The sequence below is a fragment of the Apium graveolens genome, chromosome 8 (assembly GCF_009905375.1).
Source record: "Apium graveolens cultivar Ventura chromosome 8, ASM990537v1, whole genome shotgun sequence".
Classification (NCBI taxonomy): Eukaryota; Viridiplantae; Streptophyta; class Magnoliopsida; order Apiales; family Apiaceae; genus Apium; species Apium graveolens.
The window spans coordinates 227560846-227576270 of NC_133654.1; positions in this window are offsets into that span (position 1 = coordinate 227560846).

Consider the following 15425-nt stretch of genomic DNA (forward strand, 5'->3'; position numbering starts at 1 on the left):
CTAAAAAGATATATGTACAAGATTAAGACTATACGTCATCTTAATTTCCCCTTAATATGACCTCTTGAGCTGATCATATATATTAAACATCCACAATATATTTTCAGCCAATATCTTACAGCTTAAGAAAATCTAAAGCCTACCAGCTATACAAAGGTCTTATAGAATGAAGTAACAAAAAAATGAAGCCTCGGGTCAAAGGCGTAAGCTATACAATTAAAAAAATCTATAAATTTGCAGCCCACTTGCTGTAGTTTGGGCCTTTGACATTGTAAAGTTGTTGTATACTGATTATCAAATAGCATGTTAAGCTATTCAAAAAGAGGACACCTTTTTTAGGAGTCCACCAACAAAATGTATTTGATCGGTTAATTCATAGAATTAAGTATAAATAAAATAATATACGCATAATATTTGTGGCTTCTAGAATGCAACCCAATAAATACAATACATAGATAAAAAACAGAGAGAGAGTTGTTGTTTGTAAAAAGACGAGAAAAATAAGAGATAAAAATTATCTGTGACGATAATTTTTAACATTGTCAAGGGCTGATTATGTTTTTCTAAAATATGAATGCACAAAGTGGTAGTAGGTATGTGTGTGAAAAAGAAATAGGGGCATATTAGAATCATATAAGCGTAAATCAATATATGTGGATTTTACTCATAAAAGAATTTAAATTATCATAATAAATATATGTCAGGACATGCCCTGAGGCAGTATTTTTGTGAAAAAATCATCCATCATTGCATCAAGTTTCAGTTTAAACACGCATGCAACAATATCTGGCCACACAGAGGCGTCCGGGAAGCTTGCTAAGTTGATACCACTCTGAATTCCATCCCTCTTTGGGTTGCAAGTAAATGTAACGAATACGTATGGGTGCCCATACTTTTGCAAATAGCAAGCCAATCCTAAAAGTTCTGCTGCATATATTTATATCCTCCTATAAAGCTCGACAGTAAAATAACACAGTTTTCCACATCTGTGGTGTCAACATCACTGCGTTTAAAGTGAAAGAACATCTTCGATTAATTATTTATTTTGGTATTTTTATAATTTAACATAAAATTTAAAACACGTATATCCTCTCCAAATAGGCATGAATTTAATTGACATAATCAAAAGTGAAAAGCCATATCTAACAAAATATTTTCAAAAATATTTTTCAAAATGTATTTATATTTTAAATATAAATACAAGAGATATTCCAAATTGCTGAAAATTAAAATATATATTTTTAAAGGAATATACTCCAAAGCAATGAGATCGTAAAAGAACTATTGGAAATATGATCTTTCTTAGGCTCTCTTGCAATATTAATAAGGCAACAAGTTTGAAAAAAGAATATCAGAACTTGGATATTCTTTAGAAGGCTCGTGCTAAATTTATTTAAAAAATAATTGTTTTAAAAGAGATAAATATATATCTTTTACTCCATAAATATTTATAAATCCAAAGATATATTTTTACACACTTAGAAATTAATATTTGATAAAGGAATATTAATATCTCATTTTATTCTCCTCCTCATATTTTTCCAAGTAATTTTCTCTCGTATCTCAAATATATTATTTATTGGAGAAAATACTTTTTAAATACTTGAAAATATTTCCCACACTCTCAAAATATTTTATATTTAAGAAAATATATTTTAAGTATTTATTTTAGCCCAAACTGAGCTAACAAGGTCTATCTGTTTTCATAAAAGACCGTTCATATTTTATTTGGAACCGAACTCTGATTTAATCGTTTTAAATCCAAATAAAATACTTCCACTTGCTATAAAATTTTGAAACTTAAGATTTGTCACTTAAATTCTATGCATGGTTAAAGTTTCGTAATTTTTTAAGAAATTTTGTCCTGGTGTGGTTTTTTCAGGGTGTTGACCAAGACTTTGACCGAGCGTTTGACCAAGTTACCTCTGACTAAAATTGACCAAAACTTGCAGATCATCATTTTATGATATTTAGCTAATTATCATATTTTGTGTTGTATTTATTAAAGGGTTTTCAAAGTCGTTATAATTAATGGTGCTAATTAGTTAATTAACTTAGTAATTAATGATTAATTGAAAAAGTTAAAAACCATTATTATAAAATTAATAGTTGCTAGGATTTTTCTTGTTTGTCCTATATGCAAGTTGCAAACTAACACATCTTATCCTCCATGTCATCAATCCACACCACTCTCTTCATCCACCATTCATTTTAACTCAATCTTAACCACTCCCTTCACCTAATCCCTTCTATAAATAAACACCCACCCCCTGCGATTTTTTACACAAGATAAGAGCTAATTAATTGCTGCGCATTTTCAAGAAGTATTCTCTCTACACACTCTCTAATATCCAAACCCAAATACTTCATCTCAAAAAGCTTCTCTCTTACAAATATATATCATATATTCAAGGTTTTTTTATCTTTAAGCTTAGTTCCACCAACCAAGCTCCATCAACCCAAGCAAAACTCATCCATACCACTTTCTTGCCTCCCGAAGGGCTTTCCAAGTTCGACCATCAAGCCAAAATCCGGTCGAACCTCCGACGAATTTTTCCGGCGAACTTTTTCGTTCATCTCCTAAAAGTGGTAAAACCTCTTAGCTTCCATCCGAGTCTTAACCGACCACCCTTAATATTCATATAAGAAGCTTAGTAACACCTTCTCTTCATCTCTACAAGCTCTTATATAGAATAACTTAAAGAAAAACAAATCCGTACAAGGATTATTTTCTACAAATTATACACTTCTAAGCACGAAGTGATAATTTCATACAACGCTTGGTTTATATTCCTAACTAGCACCTTTAGTGTTTCGTGGGAATTAAATTACAAGGCTAGCATTTTATTCTTTAAACTTAAATGCACTTATTTTGGCCATATATTGATATATTTGTTATAATTGTTTAACCAGACTTAAGCGACTTCTCTTACTAACACCTTTAGTGTTCCGTGTGAAAAATTTAAGGCTTATATTATATATACATATTTATTATATTTAGTTAAAAGATTTAAGGGAATTCCCTTACCAACACCTCTAGTGTTTCGTGGGAAAATCTTAAAGCTTTTAAGTAAATATAAGTATATATATAATCGTATCAGAATTAAGCGACTACCCTTACTAGCACCTTCAGTGTTTCGTGGGTAAAACTTAAAGCTTATATTATATTATATATATACACATATAAAATATGCTAATATAATTTAAACTCTGCTTTTATATTGTTTTGATGTATTATGTTTAAATTTATTACGCACCTTTTATTCTCTCGGCCAAATATTTTATAAGTGCAAATAGTTAAAGAATAAGTGTAACGTTCTCGATTTGTAAATGTCTACACACGACTATATTAAACGAAAAATTATTTTATCAAAGATCTGAAAGCTATAACGCTTCACCAAGGACTTGATATATTTATTACTTCGGAAATAAGATATATATTTTTCAAAATGAAGTAAAACCAAGTATACTTTAACATTCACTTAATCTAAAGAAAAGTATACATTAATATTCTTTTAAGAATATTTGTTCATCATCCGGTCTAGTTAAGTGTATTACAAGTCCAAACTCTTTTTATCTATAACGGGTATTGTTTCATAGATATTGTCTTCTTCATTTTGCAGTGAGGTGAAGTATAGTGAGGTGATTCTCCTTTTAAGACCCAAGTCCTAGACGTACTAATGGGGAGTTAGTAGTCTTCGCACCGTGAGGAAGAGGAAAGACCCAAGACCAACTACTGAGATCCAAGACCGGCAAAAGCTTAGAAGGACAAAGACTACATCAAGAGTTCTACATCAACTTTGAAAAAATAACAGGGTGTTACTGTTTAAGATAGGTTGTGTAGGTTTGCACATTTATTTTGAGGTGGTAACCCGAAGTTACGCAGCAAGAAAAATATTTGTGGGGTTGTAAAGGCTTCTCCGCCTACGTAAGGAGCAAGGTTATTTTAAGGAAAAACTCGGGTCCTGGAGAGGAGCTCGGGGACTGGACGTAGGGGTGAGCGAATCTATTAGAGGTTGCGCAATCGCGAACCAGGATAAATCTCTCGTGTGGTATTTTCTTTCTTGTCTTTTATTTCTGCATATATAATCTGCATCGGTAAAATATTTAAAATGGGATAAATATTTTTAAAATGCCATAATAATTTTTAAATTGGTAATTAAGCTATTCAACCCCCTTCTAGCTTAAAATAGCCCTTTTACGGGACCTAACATAAAGCTATCAACAAATATGACCTAATTATAGATTGATGTGTACCGACCCATTGCAACTTACCACGTTTGATGAAACACCAAGCGTAAACAATAAATTGCAGAAGCTGCTGGCCACCAAGTATTAGAGTTTGAGCCTTAACAATCCAGTAATGTAACCTATATGAATAATATTCACGTTGGCAAACTGCACTCTTTCTCCGATCTTCAGAAGCAGATACGTTTTGATGCTTTATATTCATTCTATAACCATTGTTGTGTATATGTTGTGTACATGATGATTACATGAACAAAACACCTTGGTAGATTCAACTTAGTGAAATTATGTAGCACTCGACGGATAAGGTTTATAGTCCCGACAGATGACTCAATATAGTCCCGACGGATGATGATTTATTATCCATCGAGTGAGTAGCTTATGTAATAATAAGTCTGTAGCACATTTCTGCATACACACTGTTTAGAATCTGTAGTAGTACTTAAGTCATGATGACTTTAGTTAGATATGCATAATAGGTTGATTAATTATACATAATTGATGTCTTGTAATTCTGCATAAGTGAAATGAAGTCAAGTGCCTGATTGCTACCCGACGGATGAACAAACAATGAATTCGACGGATGATCAACAACCCGACAGATGATCAATATCTCGACGGATGATCATGAACCCGATGGATAAAGAATTCAAATATCTGGTGACAGTGACAACACAGTCACATGCGTCGAATGGATGCAAATGGAATGTGGTAGCCTATTCAACTGGGTTTCCAAGAACAAAGAAGCATTTCCATTTCCATGCTATTTTGAAGATATTCAAAGATGCTAGAATAGAGTAATGAAGCAACATTGTAATAGACTAGATAGTTTTTGTTTTATTATCCTGTCTCATTACTTTGTAATCTTGGTGATATATATAAACCAAGAAGTAGAAACTCTAAGATACAAGCAGAGAAACATTTGTAAGCAGAATTATTAGCATTTCTTTGTACTCTTAGTTATTCAATATTTGTAAGCAGCTGTGAGCATTTTGTTCACAGGGTTCTCTCGATATATAATATATATCTCTGGTGGAATCATTCAAATCCATCAGAAAGTTTTTGAAGACTCTTGTTTTTAATTACTTGTGTTTTGATTCATTTAAATAACTATTCCGCATTGTGCTAATCAATTCATACTTATAGATATATTTGAGTTAGAACATTTTTATTTCAAGAAAAAGTTTCAAGAATTCCATTCAACCCCCTTTTTGTAATTCTTGTCATATTGTTAAGGGACTAACAATTGGTATCAGAGCAAGCTTTTAACTTACAAAGAGTTTAAAGATCAAAACAATACAGCAAGATGAACAAGAAGGATGTTGGAGTCAATATCCCTTTTCTGGATAAAGATAATTACCATCATTGGAAGGTAAAGATGCATCTTCATTTGCTTTCTTAAGATGAGGCCTATGTTGACTGCATAGAAAGAGGTCCTCATGTTCCAATGAGAGCTGCAACAGGAAACAAGCCATCAGTACCCAAGCCAAGGCATGAATGGTCTGATCCTGACATTGAACAAGCCAGGAAGGATAAAAAGGCCATGAATATCCTGTTTAATGGAGTTGATGGAGATATGTTTGACAACATTATCAACTGCAAAACTACCAAGAAAGTTTGGGATACAATTCAGATTATCTGTGATGGCACTGAGCAAGTTAGAGAAAACAAGATGCAGCTCCTGATTCAGCAATATGAGCATTTTCATAATGAAGAAAGTGAGTCTCTCACTGGCATTTTTAGTAGGTTTCAAAAACTACTAAATGCTCTAAAGTTGTATGGAAGGGTATATCAGACAAAAGACTCCAATCTGAAATTCCTTAGATCTCTTCCAAAGGAATGGAAACCAATGACAGTCTCTTTAAGAAACTCACAAGTTTATAAGGAGTTTACTTTGGAGAGACTGTATGGCATCCTGAAAACTAATGAGCTTGAAATAGAGTAAGATGAGAGGATAGAGAGAGGAAAGAAGAAAGGAGGATCCATTGCACTAGTTACTGAGTTGGAAAAAGAGAAGGAAGTGAAGATGGAAGCTATTGAGTCAACTTCAAGGGTTTGTGAAAGCAAGGGCAAAGGGGCTTATAGCTGGAAATGAAGATTCTTTGAGCCAAGATGACATGGAGGACATTGATGAACACCTAGCATTTCTTTCCAGGAGATTTTCTAAGCTCAAGTTTAAGAAGAACTTTGGAGCAGCCAAGCCAAATAGAAATATGGTGGATAAATCAAAATTCAAATGTTTCAAATGTGGCTTGGCAGGGCACTTTGCCAGTGAGTGTAGGAAGTCAGATTCCAGTAAGAAAAAGTTTGAGCCTGTAGATTATAAGCAAAAATACTTTGAGCTGCTCAAACAAAAGGAAAGGGCTTTCATAACACAAGAAAATGACTGGGCAGCAGATGGTCTGGATGAAGATGAAGATGTCAGCTATGTTAATCTAGCCCTAATGGCCAAGTCTGATGAGACAGAAACAAGTTCTTCAAGTAATCAGGTAATTACTACAAACCTTGCACATTTATCTAAAGCTAAGTGTAATGATGCCATAAATGACATGTCTATAGAGTTATATCATTTGCGTGTTACACTTAAGTCTCTTACTAAAGAAAATGCTAAAATCAAAGAAAACAATTTATTTTTGAGTGAGAGAAATAATGCGCCTGAGTCTCAGTTCATTGATTTTGAAAAGTTAAGAATTGAGTGTAAGATTGCCAAGGAGGAATTAATTGAGTCCTTGAAGAAAGAAGAAATTTTAAAGAAGCAGCTCGAGCAAGAACAAGAGGTGATTAAGGCATGGAAAACATCCAGGGATGTCCATGCTCAAATCACCAAAGTTCAAGGAATTGAGTCTTTCTGTGATGCAGCCTGGAAAAAGAAAAAAAAGAAACTAGAACCAAATTTGGTAGATGGAGTGCTAACAGATGTAGACTCGACGGATGATGAGGATCATATGTCGGATAACAAAAAAGGTTATCCGTCGAATGATGAAAATCCTCATCCGTCGGCTGTGAGCAAGCCTATTAGCAAAGCCAAACTTTTTAAGTTAAATGAAAAGTATTGTTCTGTTTCCAAGAACTTTGTTTGAGGAGAATCGATTCAGGTTAAGAAAGGGAAAAAGGCTAATGTTGGTCACATGACTGTCAAACAGTTAAGTGACAGACTTGAAAAGATAGAGGTAAAAACAGAGACTAAAAAGAAAAACAATAGAAATGATAAAGTAGGGATTAACAAACACAATAACTACACACCTGATAAATATGCTCCTAGAAAAATCTGTGTCAAGTGTGGCACTGTAAATCATCTGTCTGTTAATTGCAAATCCGCCATGCCTAATTCCATGTCTGTGCCACCTCACTTTCCAAACATGAATGCCATGTCTCCCATGCCTATGAATGCTATGTCTGCATAGAATATGAATGTACAGTTTGCTAACATGCCATTTGCACCTAATCCTTATTATGCTGTATTTAGTATGCCACAAATGCCATTTAGCATGTCATACTGGAATAACATGTTTACTAATAGCATGCCATTCCCTGTTACTAATAATATGCATCATAATTCTGTTGCAATGAATGGTTTCAAAGGCCCAACTCAAATGACCAAGGATGAATCTGATATCCCCAAGTCAAATGAGATAAAGCCTAAGAAATAGAAAAAGAAAGCTAAAAAGGCAGGACCCAAGGAAACTTGGGTAATAAAATCAACTTGATTTGATTTTGATGTGTGTAGGGAAACAGAAAGAATCTTTGGTACTTGGATAGTGGTTGTTCAAGACACATGACTGGTGATTCTACCCTGCTCACAGAGTTTAAGGAGAGAGCTGGCCCAAATATTACTTTTGGAGATGACAACAAGGGTTATACTGTGGGATATGGCTTGATTTCAAAGGATAATGTCATCATTGAGGAGGTTGCTTTAGTGGATGGTCTCAAACACAATTTGTTGAGTATCAACCAGCTTTGTGATAAAGACAACTCAGTAACCTTCAACTCAGAAGCCTGTGTTGTGACTAATAAAAGAAGCAATAAAGTGGTTCTCACTGGTGTGAGAAAAGGAAATGTGTACCTAGCTGATTTCAACTCATCTAATGCAGAATCTGTTACTTGTCTTCTCAGTAAAGCAAGTCAGGATGAAAGTTGGCTATGGCACAAGAAGTTATCCCATTTAAACTTCAAGACCATGAATGAGCTAGTAAGGAAAGAACTAGTTAGAGGCATTCTTCTAGTGGAGTTTTCTAAGGATGGACTGTGTGATGCCTGCCAAAAAGGGAAGCAGATTAAAGCATCATTCAGGAAGAAACTTGATTCAATAATTGAAGAACCTTTGCAACTGCTACACATGGATTTGTTTGGACCAGTCAATGTGTTGTCTATCTCAAGAAAAAGATTTTTCCTAGTAATTGTAGATGATTTCTCAAAGTTCTCTTGGACATATTTCCTAAAGTCTAAAGATGAGGTCAGTGAAATCATCATCAATCACATAAGGCAAGTCAATAATCATCCTGATTTCAAGGTTAGAAGAATCAGGAGTGACAATGGAACTGAGTTCAAGAATTCTATCATGAGAGCATTTTATGAGGAAAATGGAATTCTGCATGAATTTTTAGCAGCAAGAACTCCACAACAGAATGGAGTAGTGGAAAGGAAGAACAGATCACTTATTGAAGTTGCAAGAACAATGCTTGAAGAATCTAAACTGCCAACATATTTTTGGGCTGAAGCTGTTAATACTACATGCTACACTCATAATATTTCTCTGGATAATCAAGCAAGATGCATGACTCCATATCAATTGTTCAAGAATAAGAAGCCAACTCTAAATTTTCTTCATGTCTTTGGCTGGAAGTGCTATATTCTGAGAAATCAAACTGATCAAAATGGGAAGTTTGATGCTAAAGCAGATGAAGGAATTTTTGTTGGATATGCTGTTGGTAAAGCATATAGAGTCTACAATCTAAGAACCAACATTGTTGTGGAATCAATACATATTGTATTTGATGATAAAAAGATTGAAGGACTGCAAGATGGAGATTACCATGAGAGCCTCAAATTCGACAATGTGGAGATGGTTAGTGATAATAGTGATGATGAAAGTGATCAAAAAACTGTATCTAAGGATAATGCAGAAAAATCCACTACCAATAAAGCACAAAACTCAACATCTGTCGAGTTGCATAATGCTTCATCCGTCGGGAGGCAATCTGCGTTATCCGTCGGGAGACAACCAGCCTCATCCGTCGGTACTCAAAACTCACCATCCGTCGGGTTATCAAGAGAAGCTGGAAATCAAGATAGATCACCTGTAGAAAGTTCCCCTTTCTCAAATCAAAGATCCACAAACTCAGGGGGAGTTTCTAACAATCAAAACTCAATCACACATCAAGACAACAATGAGGCCTCTTCATCTAGAGCTAATCTACCTCAACAAAGAAAATGGACAAAAGATCACCCCTTTGAGCTTATTATTGGTGATGTTTCTTCTAGAGTTCAAACAAGGAGAGCAACTCAAGAAGAATGTCTATACAGTAGCTTTCTTTCCAAGGAAGAGCCAAAGAAGGTAGAAGAAACTTTGTTGGATCCTGATTGGATTTTACCTATGCAGGAGGAGCTGAACCAATTTGAAAGGAATAATGTATGGAAGCTGATGCCCAAGCCTAAAGGAAAGAATCTAATAGACACCAAATGGGTATTCAGAAACAAGATGGATGAAAATGGCATAGTAGTCAGGAACAAAGCTAGATTGGTTGCTAAGGGCTATTGTTAACAAGAAGGAATAGATTTTGATGAAACATTTGCTCCTATTGCAAGACTTGAAGCCATCAGAATTTTCTTAGCCTATGCAGCCCATGCCAATTTCAAAGTCTATCAAATGGATGTCAAAAGTGCCTTTCTGAATGGAGATTTGGAGGAGGAAGTCTATGTCAGTCAACCTCCTGGTTTTGAAGATCCAAATTTTCCAGAACATGTCTATTATCTTTTGAAAGCACTTTATGGACTGAAGCAAGCACCTAGAGCCTGGTATGACACTTTATCAAAGTTCCTTCTGGAAAACCATTTCACAAGAGGTATTGTAGATAAAACTTTATTCTTTAGAAATGTTAATGGCTCTAGTATACTTGTTCAAGTTTATGTAGATGATATTATTTTTGGCTCTACAGATGAGAAACTTTGAAAAAAGTTTGCCAAATTGATGCAAAGTAAGTATAAAATGAGTATGATGGGATAACTGACTTACTTTCTTGGTTTACAAGTTAAGCAAGTTAGTGATGGAATATTCATTAGTCAAAATAAATATATTTTTGATCTTTTAAAGAAGTTTGATCTAGTGGATTGCACATCTGCAAAAAATCCCATGGCCACTGCAACTAAGCTTGAATTAAACACTACTGAAAAGTCTGTGGACATTTCAAGTTATAGGGGCATGGTTGGCTCACTTTTGTACTTAACAGCTAGTAGGCCAAATATAATATTTTCTACATGTTTATGTGCCAGGTTTCAGGCTGATCCTAGAGAATCTCACTTAATAGCTATTAAGAGAATTTTCAGATATCTCAAGGAAACACCAAAACTTGACATTTGGTACCCTAGAGATTCTAGTTTTGATCTAACTGGTTATTCAGATGCAGATTATGTAGGTTGTAGAATTGATCGAAAAAGTACAACAGGAACCTGTCAATTTTTAGGAAATAAGCTTGTGTCCTGGTTCAGTAAAAAGCAAAATTCAGTTTCTACTTCTACAGCTGAAGCTGAATATATTACTGCGGGTAGTTGCTGTGCACAGATATTATGGATGAAAAATCAATTACTAGACTATGGTTTGCAAGTTGAGAGGATTCCTATTTTCTGTGATAACACAAGTGCAATTGCCATCACTGAAAATTCAGTACAACACTCAAGGACAAAGCACATAGATATCAAGTACCACTTCATAAGGGAACATGTAATGAATGGTACTGTGGAGCTACATTTTGTTCCAAGTGAGAAGTAGCTTGCAGATATCTTTACCAAGCCACTAGATGCATCCACCTTTTCAAGGTTGGTAAGTGAGTTAAGTATGCTTAATTTTTCTTAAATCTATATGAGTTAATTTACAAGTTGAAATGCAGCCAGAAATTTAATTGATTTTTCAGTCTTGGATGAAATTTTGACTAATTCAAAATTTACATCTCGACGGATGATCTTTATCCATCGAGTTTGATCATCTTTCGGTATAATATTTGCTAAAAAAAATCAATTATTTTTCTGGAATATTTTATGACTCGACGGATAACCGTTTATCCTCATCCGTCGAATTGTCTTAATCTCAGCCGTTAATTCCATGTACATTATCCATCGAGTATACTTACAGTTTGTAAGCATAACATGACGGATAATGGGTGGAATTAAACGGCTATTTTAGGCAATTTCTATTGGTTACTTTATTTTACTTTATTATTTTTAACAGTTATTTTTGAGATAGTGTAAAAGCTTATTTCATTTCAATCGCTTTTCTTTTATCATTCTCAATTCAACTGCTCTAATTTTATTCTCTCTCAAAGCACTTACTCTCTTTCTCTTCAAGCTCTTATTCTCTAACAATGGCACCTGTTGTAAAGATTATGTCTCAAACTGGGTTCATTTATGAGAAGAACAATTTCACTACACTGGTTAACAAGGGTATTCAGTAATCTGGTGACTATCACAAGATGATGGACTTTGTGAAGAATTACAAGCTCAGCTATGCCATGTTGGAATCACCCACAATCTTCCGTGAAGTTGTTGAAGAGATGTGGACAACTGCTACCTACAACTCTACAGATAAGACCATCACACTCACCATTAAAGGTAAAGAATTATGTATCAATAGTGATGTTATAAAAGCATGTTTCAAGATTCCTGATAACACTGTGACCTCACCATACACTGACACTGATATAATCAATATGCTTAATTCCATGAACTATGCTCTTTCTACTTCTAAGTTAAGTGACATTAGGAGAATGGGTCTTAGGAAAGAATGGAGTTTTATGTGTGATGTTGTGACAAAGGTCTTTTCAGGAAAAATCAGTAATTTTGATTCAATCAATATATCTATGCTTAACATGCTCTACATGCTAGTTACAGATAAATTCTATAATTTCAGTGATCTTATCTTGTTTGAGTTAGGCTTTAAATTAGGAGAGTTAAATAAAAGAGGTAAAAATGTGTATTATGCTAGATCCTTTATGATGTTAGCTAACCACCTCTGTGAAGAGATTGTGCTTGAGAACCCTAACAACAAACTAGATTGTTGGGTTCAAGATAGAAGGCTCATTGCAGATTTGAACAGGGCCAATCATCACAAGGATGTGCCATTGTTCTATTTTCCTGTAATGCAAGCACCTTAGGTAAGTGAGGTAAGTTCATCTATCCCTACCACCATTCCAACCACAACAATTTCTTTGAGTTCTAGTGTGGCTATGGCAACTGTGTCAATGACCCAACAGTTGCCTACCCAAGCCACCAAAACTGCAAAAATTTTCAAACCCAAATCAAAGAAAGTCCCCTCTGGTATCTCTCAAAAGATGCCAGTTGCAAAATCCAGTAAAACCAAAGAGGGGAGTGTGAAGGAGGGCAAGATAGGTGAGGAAAGGGGTGAACATAAAAGAAACCCTAAGGATAAGGATGGAGAGTTGAGTGGATCCCAGCCTAACCACACTGCAGTTTCCCAACAAATTGCAGTGCTTGAAAAGGATAAAAGCTCATTTCTAGCTGCATCCTCCCAAAAGGATGTAATTATTGAACAAATCTCTCAACCAAGAGTATAGGCGAAGAGGGTTAGGGACACAAGCTCACCCCAAACTTATGCCAGAAAGAAGAAGTCTAAAACCCTTGGGGATGCACAGGTTACACACAATGTGCAAATTGGTACAAAAGACACAGTCACTGCACCTTCACAAATTCAGTTTGTTGTAGCTCCAATAAATGTGGAGTCACAACCAAAATCTCTAGTTATAGATGCACCTCAAACACCAAACTCACCAACAAATTCTCTGGATGTGGATATGATAAACACATCAATCCCTGATTCCCCTTCTTTAACTCTGTTGGGGAAGCCAAAATCTAGTGCAAGTGAGCATCATCTTTTAGATGATTTGTTGGCTCACTTGTCAATTCTTTCAGGAACTGTTGTATCATCTGTGCCTAAAATATCTTCAATCAGCACAGAGTCAATAATAGTTTCTTTTCCCAGCTCATTCATTTCTACTCTCTCGATGGATATTGCTCATCCGTCGAGTAGTGATTGTATCCCGACGGATAAGCTTAACAGTAGTTATCCGTCGGATAGCAAAACCACTCACTCGATGGATATCACTCATCCGTCGAGTATCTCTGCACAGCTTCAAACTTCATTTATTTCAAGTGCAGAAGATTTAGTGGTTGTACAATCACTCTCAGGATTGAGAGAGAAGAGTGTTTTGAGTGAGAGTCTGGATTGCTCCCAGGAAAAAGGAGAGGAAATGAGTGAAACTATGCAATCCATTTCTTCAGGATTGGCAAAAGAGAGTGAGAGGAGTCCCACCTTAATAGGTGAAGGTGAGGGTGTGAGGGTGGGGAGCCAGGGTGAGACCCTGATGCAACAAAAGAGAGAAAACGAGAGAAATGCAGGTACTGGAGCTACACAGATGGATGTCATTGCTAGTGAGTCAATGAATGTCCAGGATGTAGACAGGGAAGGACTATCTCAGCATCCTAAAGCTGTTATAGATTCCACTTCCCTTGATGCTGAGGCATTTACTCACCTTGTTCCAGCTTATCAACTTCTAGCTGAACAGGGCAATGACAATGCAGAAAGGATGCTGAATTTAGTGCATACCACAAATTCTATGATGAGAGCTAAGGATGCCATCACAGCTTTGCCTTCTACAGTTGGTGATGTGGACTATGAAACTGGTGGTTCAGCTGATTTCTTTGGTGATGGGAGTGGGGATAGTGAAGATGAGGCAATGGATATAGGGGGAGAAGTAGGCTCAAGTTCAAGATCAGGTATGCCATCACGGGCATTCTCAAAGCACTGTGATGAGCACTACTTCAAGACCACTCTGATCCAACTAATCAATCAGACAAATACTGCTCTTCAAACCACTACTATTACCAGTATCAAGAAGCTACTTCAGGAACATCTAGCCTCCCTGCAACTTCAACAAATCCAGGGCTTCCAGCATGCTAGGGATGTAAACACCATGAAGGGTGATATTGAGCAGATGAAGATGGTCATTTCAGACAAGCTAGATTCTAAACTTTCAGAAGCTACAATGCTTGACATCAAGAGGCAATTAAGGAAAAATTATGATCTTGCAAACAAGATAGATGCCTTGGACACAAGAATGTCAGCCATGGAAGCATCTTTAACAGCCATTCATCTTCATCAAGCCCAACAGACAGATCTACTTCAAAAATTGGTGGCTGCTCAAACCTCCTCCTCTACTCAACTTGATGATAACAAAAAGGGGGAGAAAGGACCAAGTGAGGGGGAGAGGCTTCAGATTCAAATCAGTAAAGTAATTGTGCCTTCAATTACTATCTCAAAGCCACCAGTTACAAATAGTATAGATCTGATCAATGCAGCAGCAGCCAACATAAGAGCAGCTGATAAGGAGAAGTTGAGTTTAATCAACTGGGAGAAGATTGATGAGGAAATACAGAAGAAGTTTGAACTTGTCAAGGAGCCAGTTAAGTCAGCCATCCATCACTCTCAAGTCAAGCAAATTAGTGTGAATGAGATGAGCATGAACTATCTGGAAAGAGGACAGCCATCCTGCATCAAATCTCCAAAGGCTGAAACAATTCTGAATCCAAGGGTAAACTACTCAAAATCATCATTGAAGAACCCTTTGGATACTGTGTATGAGACACCTAAGCCTGATGAAAAGAAGCTTCTGTCAAGATCAATTGCTTTCTACAAAGATCCAGCTGATTCAGCTTCAAAAAGAAGAATTGCTAAAAGTTTCAGGAATGGGAAAGAAATTTGTGTGGTGGCTGGACATCCTCAATTTGCTCAAGCAAAGAGAGAAGAAAAAGCTAGATTGAAGCAGGAAAAGAAGCAAGCTGCTCTGGATACTAAAAAGACTAAACAAAAGAAAGAGAAAATTGCTATCTTGGCCAAGCTACATGCTGTAAATTCATCACAACAAATTCCTTCTCAGCCATCTGAAGTTATT